The sequence below is a fragment of the Polypterus senegalus genome, unplaced genomic scaffold (assembly GCF_016835505.1).
Source record: "Polypterus senegalus isolate Bchr_013 unplaced genomic scaffold, ASM1683550v1 scaffold_9608, whole genome shotgun sequence".
In the NCBI taxonomy this organism is placed as follows: domain Eukaryota; kingdom Metazoa; phylum Chordata; class Cladistia; order Polypteriformes; family Polypteridae; genus Polypterus; species Polypterus senegalus.
The window spans coordinates 1-7865 of NW_024385540.1; the positions used below are offsets into that span (position 1 = coordinate 1).

General features: G+C 42.3%; 4 long non-coding RNA genes across 4 annotated transcripts; all 4 read left to right on the forward strand.

Annotated features, from left to right (window-relative positions):
- The first annotated feature begins 1585 nt into the window (after positions 1-1585).
- Positions 1586-2295, forward strand: LOC120522316. The gene is made up of 2 exons (XR_005632353.1): positions 1586-1663; positions 2088-2295. It is a non-coding gene; the product is annotated as an uncharacterized LOC120522316 (long non-coding RNA).
- A 588-nt stretch (positions 2296-2883) lies between these two features.
- Positions 2884-3569, forward strand: LOC120522313. Its single transcript, XR_005632350.1, has 3 exons — positions 2884-2971; positions 3190-3398; positions 3554-3569. It is a non-coding gene; the product is annotated as an uncharacterized LOC120522313 (long non-coding RNA).
- A 2211-nt stretch (positions 3570-5780) lies between these two features.
- On the forward strand, positions 5781-6326 carry LOC120522315. Its single transcript, XR_005632352.1, has 3 exons — positions 5781-5874; positions 5945-6145; positions 6211-6326. It is a non-coding gene; the product is annotated as an uncharacterized LOC120522315 (long non-coding RNA).
- A 1096-nt stretch (positions 6327-7422) lies between these two features.
- On the forward strand, positions 7423-7865 carry LOC120522317. Its single transcript, XR_005632354.1, has 3 exons — positions 7423-7461; positions 7534-7655; positions 7818-7865. It is a non-coding gene; the product is annotated as an uncharacterized LOC120522317 (long non-coding RNA).

Consider the following 7865-nt stretch of genomic DNA (forward strand, 5'->3'; position numbering starts at 1 on the left):
TTGGGGGGAGGAGTTTGAACTAAAGGGATAGAGAGGCCCATGACAGTGAGCATAGTGGTGCTTGAGTCCTGAGCTGGGGTCTTACCGAAAGAAGCTTATTGCTCCTCCTAATCAGGTTTGTCATGAAGTGGCTGTGTTGCCGTATGAAACCAGTTGTGGTCAAATGTCCATGTCAGCCCAGTTTTTTGGCTCTCCTGAAGATCTGAAAGTGAGGTGTAAGTATGGTGTAAACTGCAAGTCTATGATACAGTAATGTTGAGTAAATTAATTTTTATTTGCCTCCTTCTAGTGAATTCTTCCCTTGTGCAAGTAACCAGAATTGCTCACCAATGCAAGTACAAAATGGAGAAGAGCACTGGATCCTTCATTTTTACATCATACAATGATGGCTGTAATGTGCAGAAAATAGTAAGAATTTTTAGTTCATCTGTAACTTACTGCCCCCTACAGAAGTTGTACTGTAACTTTTTTGTGTGTGTTGTAGAGAGGCTGCTATGTCCTGACTCTTCTCTGGCAAAATGAGAAGGTGTCCCTTGCCTGTCCAGCAGGAGATGTTTCTGTTGGCCTTCCACCAGCTGTGCTCTGCAATGACACCAGCATGACTGTTGGGCTCCCTTCAGGGTCTCCTGATGATCTAAAAGTGAAAGGTGAGTCTCTGAGCAACTGCTTGCTTCCAGTTGCCTGCATGAGATTGTGACCCATCTACTGGAGTTGGGTGTAGTCGTGGGTGGCCCCTCCATTTGGTAATTGAAAGGTGGTATCGGCCGTGGACGCCAGATCTTTCAAGAGCTATCTTGTTGACTGCAAAACTCTCTATTTGTGTAGAACCTGTCCGGAGCTACCACATAAACTCCATCTCCAAATGGACTCTGCTGGCTTTTTTTTTTCTTTTTCCCCGTTTCTGCTAGCTTTTTATAGTATTTTAATGTTGAACGGATGTCCAGGTTAGTTTAATATTAATTACCTTGTGGTTAGAAATGTCCTTCCAAAGCGGCAAGGAGCTGGATTATCCCTTAAGTGCAGTGTGGTGTTTTTTTTTTGGGTCCAATTTATAGTAGGATCTTACCAAGTATATTTTAATTAAACTAAGAGTATGCTTAGTCATTCACCTGTTGCTTGACATTGGGCAATAGCTGCTATGGCCTACATAGGACTGGATGTCTTATTAAAAATTTGAAAGAGTATGAAAACTTGAAGGTTCCATAAGCAAGCAGGGCATTTTTGCTTCAAATATGAAGTAGGGAGGGTAATGCCAAAACCACTGCAGTAACTGGAAGTAGAGGTCTCAATCTGCTAAACGTCTTACAACCAAGGCTTCAAGAATTTGCTTTAAACAAGACGTGCAAAGGAAAGTGTAGCCCTGGTAGCCAGTCAAGAGCTTTGTTGCTTCCTCCATACCAAATTTACCATTATCTACATATAGTTGCAGAAGTAATTTCCCATCTCTTATTAAATCTACAGTTCAGTGTCTGAAACTGGCTTTCAATGAACACCATTCAAGAATTTGTTTAAAATGGAGCTTAACTGTACCACCTTTCCAACAGATCACCTCCATTGGGTCCCTGCCGTCCCTTGCTAGGAGATGCAAATATGTGTTTTGAAGATGCTTTTGGAAAGGATTTTCTTTACTGTTTCATACAAAGGCTGCTATGTTAAGAGAGAGGTGAGTCTGGGAAGGTGTGAGGCATTTACATTGTCTGGAAAATGAGCAATGGTGCACCTTTGCGGGGGATTCCTCTGCCCTTTTGGGTCACTGCTAAAACTTTTTTTAAATGGGGAGTCATTGAGGCATTTCCATGAGCATGAGATTTTGGAAACCTTCAGAGTGGTACTTGAAATACTGTTTACTGTTGCCAATGCCTACATGAGCAATTTTTAGTTTGCCTGATCAATTTATGCAAGCCTATATGCTAATTGGCATCTGACATATCATATCACATTAATCCAGTTTTATTCATCTAGTATGAATTTGTATGATCTCCACTACACCTAGAGTCCTACATGTTGTCTTAACTAAGCATGACCCATTGTGGCTGGGACTCCAATGACCATTGCCTTGATGGGTTTAATCCAAGTTTATTTAACAGGGGAGCTACTATATCCTGACCGTGAGATACACCAGTCCTAACCACAAGGAGAATGTATTGGACATGAGGTGCCCAATACACTCTGGGGAACATGTGACTACTCCCCATTCCACTGTTCCTCCAGTGTCTCATCCAAAGGTATCTTGTCACATTTCCACTATGGATGTGCTGCTGCCTGGTGCTGTGCCAGACCAGGTCAAAGTGAAGGGTGAGTAGAAATGGGTGTTGGCTACAAAGGTACTGTGGTGTGATGCTTTACATCTAGTAAAATACTTTACATTTCTATTAGACAAAAAACCCCCAGAAGGTGGCAGTGCAACAATTGGCTGAGAGATGTCACTATCAGTTGCTGAGGAGAGGCCATGATCTGGTGTTTACTGCAAGCTATACATCGTGCATGTCCATATGAGGTATGATTGATGATGGTTTGAGGGTGTTGTACTTCATAACCCATACATTTTTGAACAATTTTTTGTATTGCAGAGTAACCATTATATACTAGAAGTAGTATACAAGCCAAGAAATGGGCAGCCAGTAGTAGTTGCCATGAGATGTCCAGCTCTCACTGGACTACCACAGCGGCACCTGTAACCACATCACCCAGCAAGCCTAGTCCTCTTTGCAAAGCCTCTAGCATGAGTGTTCTGCTACCTCTAGGCTCCTAGATCAGGTTAAAGTTCTAGGTAAGATGACCTTAGATTAACAATTGACAAGATAATTGTAGAATTGAGCTTAAGAGAATGTATGTGACTTTGTGAACAGATGCCTTCCATCATGAAGTATTGGTACACACAGGCTCCCAAAGCTGTGGCTACCACTTAATGAAGAAACCGCATGGGATCCTCTTTGAAACTCCCTATAAGGCTTGCCATATCCAAATTGTGGTAAGACTGGAGTTTGTCAATTTGTCTGTTACTGGCTAAAGGCCTCTTATGCAAGGCTGGCAAATAGGGAACACTCATATTTAAGATGTTGGCTGCAAGCAAGTTGATTGCTAGGAAGCTGACTTAATCTCCAAATGGTTTGGTTGTACCATTGGTTTTAAGTTTATCCCTAAATACACTTTGTACTAAACGGTGGCACAACCTTTTTTCTTCCTTAGAATCATTACTATACATTGACTATTGTCTACAAGCCCGTGCTGGTCCCAAATTGTGGTGAACATGAAATGTCCTGTGAGCTGGCACCCACCATTGCCACTGTCTACACCTATAAAGCCCTCTACACTTAAGCCACCTCACATAGATTGTGGAGCATCCAGCATGTCTCTAGAGCTTCCCAGTAGCTTGCTGGGTCAGGTTCAAGTACTGGGTGAGTATGTATGCTTACCACTTTTGTGTGTTTTAGGCCCTCAAGAAATAAGTAAACTTTCAAAATGTGTCTACCTACCTTAGCAATTCAAGATTATGCTCTTACACCAGCTGTAAGATCTGATTGTGTTGTCCTTGCTTTCTTTGTGTTCTTAGATAAATCTCACCACCAGTAGTGGTCCTAGATGCTCCCAAGAATGCAGTACCATTTGGTGAAGAGGGGCAAGACTATTGTCTTCACTGCAGGTTATAGAGTTGTCATGTGCATACAGAGGGTAAGCAGAGTGACGGAGACGCCAGATGCATGAAACCACTGAGATTTAATAAGCTTTTGCTAAAGTCTCTTCCACAAATGTTCTCTTTGTAGCATTCCTATCATGTTCTTGTTGTCCTCTATACACTGGAGAATGGTGTACAAGAGAGGGTAACCATGAAATGCCCTGTACATTTGTCCTCATCCATCCCTGCCACAAGAGATCACTGTGCAAGTACATCACCACCTGTGAAGCCTCTGGAATGATTTTGACACTACCTGATGGATCCCTTGATCAAGTCAATATAATGGGTAAGTTGATAGGACAGGCTCTGCAATGTAATGGCATTTCTGATCTGTTCTCAGACAAGGTTTCCTTGTAGATAAATCTAATAGGATGGTGGCAGTCGAGGAGCTTCCTAGAGACTGTGGCTATTCTTTGCTGAAAGCAGGCGGGCATCTACTTCTTACTGTTGGATATGAAGCCTGTGATGTCAGAATACAGGTAAAAAATCTTGGTTCTTTCTAAATGGGCATAGCCTAACAGTGGTCAGTGCAGCAATGTAAAAGTAGAATAAATCTATAACCGAGCACCCTCCTCATGGTAGGGGAAGCTTGGCTGTCTTAAATGAGGAGGTAGGTTGGAAGGCTTTGCACTTGTCATTCATGAGCTCTTATAAAAGCCCAGCTATCTACTAGTTTTCAGTACGCTCACGAGCATCTAGGGAGCTCCAATTGAAGGTGTGGGAGTAAACCCTCATGGACAGATTACCAAGATCCTTCGAAGTGCTAAAACCAAGACTATTCAGTTATTTTGGTAATGTTCATTTGGATAATGTTGAGCGTGCAACACAATTGTCACCAAGCAACTGACAATTTTTTTTTTTTCATGTGACCAAGATGTTTGTGACTTGTACATTCCTTCGCATGAAGTAGGAAAGCAATTTGAGCACTAACTAGATCAGGCTGCAGTTGACAAATTGGACGTTCTTTAGGTTAAGTCGCATAACGTTGCTTGCCTAATACTGCCTTTGCATCTTTAGAACTTGGTTCACAAATTCCATCATAAGTGAAATTTGTCTACATTATAGCTTTAAGGCACACATGTCATAGCAAGGAAAAACTGATCAGCATTGTCAAGATGACAGGACAGCTAGGGCAAAGATGTGTAGTCCAGGCAAGTGACAAAATGCCATCCGAGACGGATCCACTTGGCAGCTATAATGGTTGAAGATGAAATACTTGCTGTAAGTTGAAGCAGCAGGGTAAAAAATGTGTGGAACCTGAAGGTATCCTTTCTTTGAATATAGGATCACCATCACATTTTGACTGTCGTCTACCTGAGTGCCACAGGAGATCGAATAGTGCATATGAGATGCCGTACAGCGAGCTTCTACAGTCGTCCCTACAATGCCTGATGTCCATCCTCATCCTGTTTGTACTGCTTCAGGCATGACTGTAGTTTTGCCTTCTGGATCATTGGATCAGGTCAAAATTATAGGTAAGTTTTTGATGGAACAATCCAGTCGGGAATTAAACTGATCTATTTTGAAGAGGTCATGTATACGACATTGGCAAGCTAGTTGCCTTTAGCACACTATCTTTGCCTGTTCAGGTGAATCGGCAGACAATTCTGATAGATGGGGTTCTGTTAGTGTTGGCCGTAGCCAACAAGTTTCAAAAATGGGGCTAGGTCATTAAGGCCTTATTGACTGGGTAGCTTTCATTAAAGGGTTTAAAATGAACCCTTTATAAGAACTGGGATTAACAGCTTTTTTTTTTTTTTTCCAAAACTGCATTTCTTGTAGAAGGTCACAGTGAGGTGTAAGTGCTAAACTACCAAATTTAATGTTGCTCATGTGGGAGATGTGGCTAAGAACTCAATTGGACTACTGGCATGTGGAGCCATCTGATTAGAACAAATGCCCACTTTTAGTAGGTACTAGGTTTAGTACCTCAAGGAATGTTCATCAAAGTGTACCTACCTTATCCTGATTAGCATTCATTAGTCTAATCTGGTCAGTATGAGACTCCCCTTATCCTCCCCCAAGTGATGGACTAAAGTTTGTGGCTTACATGACTTTGTGGATCTCTTTTTTTAGATAAACTGGGTCAAAAATTGTGCGTATCCAAAGCTCCCAAACATTGTGGGTACAAGTTGGTCAAGGGAGAGAGAACCATAACTTTCTCTGCCCCCTACAGAGCCTGTGACATCAAGGTTCAGGTGAGTAAAGTTTGGACTATCTGCAAAAGCTCTAGAAGAATTGGCCACTCAATATGGTGTTATGCCTTAGAATCACCATTATATCCTACATCTGAGCTATAAACCAGCTATTGGTAATGCAAGGACTGTGACCTGAGCTGCCCAGTTGGAGATCCCATTAGAACCACAACTCCTGTAACCAGCACAAGGAAGCCACCTCACACAGAGTGCATGACTTCAAGTATGGCTGTGGTCTTGCCATCTGGATCTCCTAATGATGTCTATGTTGTAGGTGAGTTTGACTGCAAGGTGGTCAAGACACTCTGCTCCAGAAGTCTAACCTCTTTGTTTCTGTAGATGGAAGTGGGCATAATGTGCATGTCATCTCGGCTCCCAAAACCTGTGGTTATGCCTTGGAAAAGAAGAGGGAGCTGTTGGTCTTTACTGCCCTTTATAAAGCCTGTCATGTTTCAGTTCAGGCAAGTGTGCTTGCTTTTTTACTGGCTCTGCATAGCTTTTGAGGTTCCATTTTTTGTATGGCAGTTTTGGTTCCATGGTCCCTTTTATCAGACATTACTTTCCCTTCCATGTTTTAAAATTAACCGTGACTTAGCTAGTTAAGAAACTGCTTTACTCAGTGGGTGTGGATGTTAGGTTTCATTCCTGGGTACAAAATGACTAAGGCAGCAGCCAGAAGTATAAAATGCAATGCCTTTTGATAGGGTTTAATGTAACTAAATATTGAACAGGTCTACTACTTTAAAGTTTCCCTCCCATTATTGGTACAAACCAATATTGATTGGGGGTGCCTTCAGTATTGACACAATTGATCCTTGAGCCATTTAAGCACTGCATGCTGTTTACAATGCTGAAGTTCTTATCCCATCTTATTCTGAATGGGATTCTGAAGCAATGGCAAGTTGTGAGCCCACTTTCCAGCATGGCTTTAAGAGGAGCATGAATAAAGGCAGGATTAGCATAATTCTGTCTCAAGACCCATGCAGTTAATGTCATGGCCTCCAATTTCTGCTGCTTGGGGCTTGTTGAACCATCCCCTAGTAGATGGTCTTCTACTAAAAGCTGTAGAAGCAACCAGCACTTCAGTGATGGGGTGGTGGAAGGAAATGGGAGGGACATCCTAACCAGGTTTCCTGGGGTTCAAAGGATACCCTTTAGATAATGACTTGTTTAAGCAAACTAGTATAGTATTGAAGGTCAGACTCTTCTGGACCTTATCCTAGTTAATTAAGCATGGTCTGATTCTTGCCCTTGATGAATGGGTATCTTGGCCCCTTTTTTTCATTGTGCTTGCAGGTTAGTTTTTCTTTTCTAACCATTTGTGGTTAGAACTTGGTGTCTAATTCTTGCCCCCAGCCATTAAGTGAAAGTAAATATATTTGACCTGTTCTTAGCATGGCCATTATGTGCTTGAGGTGCTGTACAAATCTGGAAGAGAGAAGACTCATTCTATGACCATGAAATGCCCAGTCCCAAGAAACCACCTCCTACTCTTGCCACTTCACCCCTTCCCCACCTCTAGTGTCCTGCGAAACCTCAGCATGAGTGTGAGTGCTACCTGTGGAGTTCTCTGAACAATGTCCATCGTTGGTGAGTATATTGGAAGTAGGGAAGGGGTCTAGTGAGCCTTACATCTCTAGAAACTTCTTGCTTTTGTTGCAGGCCTACATGGTAATGAGATGGTGCTGAGTTCGGCCCCTAAAGAATGTGGCTATAAAGTAGTAAAATCCATGGGGAAGATCTCCTTGACTGTTCTGTTTACATCCTGTGGAGTTCACAAAGTGGTAGGCTTTATTGGAGTTGTGCAGCCCTTTAATAAAGCAAGATTAAACTTGGTTCTGGGTTACCTGCTGCCTTTATTGGTTTGCCTGAAGGTGCGGGGGTTTGGAAAATACATCTGAGACCATAGTGCCAGGTGTGTTTGGGGTTTCCCCCTCTACTTCTAGGAGAACTTCTTTGTGCTGAATCTTCATTAATACCAATTGTTGGACACC